Raw genomic sequence first — 735 nt, forward strand, 5'->3', positions numbered from 1 at the left:
AATTTCAAAATCATTATATATATATATATATATATAGATATATATATATATATATATAGATATATGCATGTACTTTATGACTTAAAAATCAAACTAGGAGTATTAAAATCTCAAATATGCTCTTTTTCCCCCCCCAGAAAATAAAGACACCGTATGCTGAACGTTGTTGTTGGCTGTAAGGTAAGACTTTATTTTCAAAATGATTGCTTCAAGCTATAGTCTGTTACCACATACTGTAAGTCTGATGTATATTGTTAATTCATACAGTAGATCCATAGAGAAATAAAATCTTATTTATTTGTCACAAACTTCTTTAAGTTAAAAATTCTAAGCAGTCTTTATCTTTTGCCAAACTTGAAATTTAATAAATTGTATTCATGCTACTCTCTTCTCTCTGCTGTTCTGACTATTGATAATATCGGTAACATTTTATAATATGAATTTGCAAATATGCAAATTATAAGTATATGCAAATAAAGAGTCATATTATTTCCCCCTTTTTAGGGGTGAGAAATGCTACTGTACAATATTATTATACTGTACTATCAGTTAATGCAATAATGTTAAAAGAATTTTGTACAATTAATACACAGTTCATTTACTGCAAATAATTTTACTGAAATACGTCTCTGTTTGTGAATCTAAATGCTTTATATATTTTCAATGGAGTAGTAGTAGCTGTGATATTGATCATTCATATTGATTTTGACTTGCAGCAACAGAAATCAAGTCACC

This window comes from Morone saxatilis, unplaced genomic scaffold (assembly GCF_004916995.1).
Source record: "Morone saxatilis isolate NCDOM2014 unplaced genomic scaffold, NCSU_SB_2.0 Contig24, whole genome shotgun sequence".
NCBI lineage: Eukaryota > Metazoa > Chordata > Actinopteri > Moronidae > Morone > Morone saxatilis.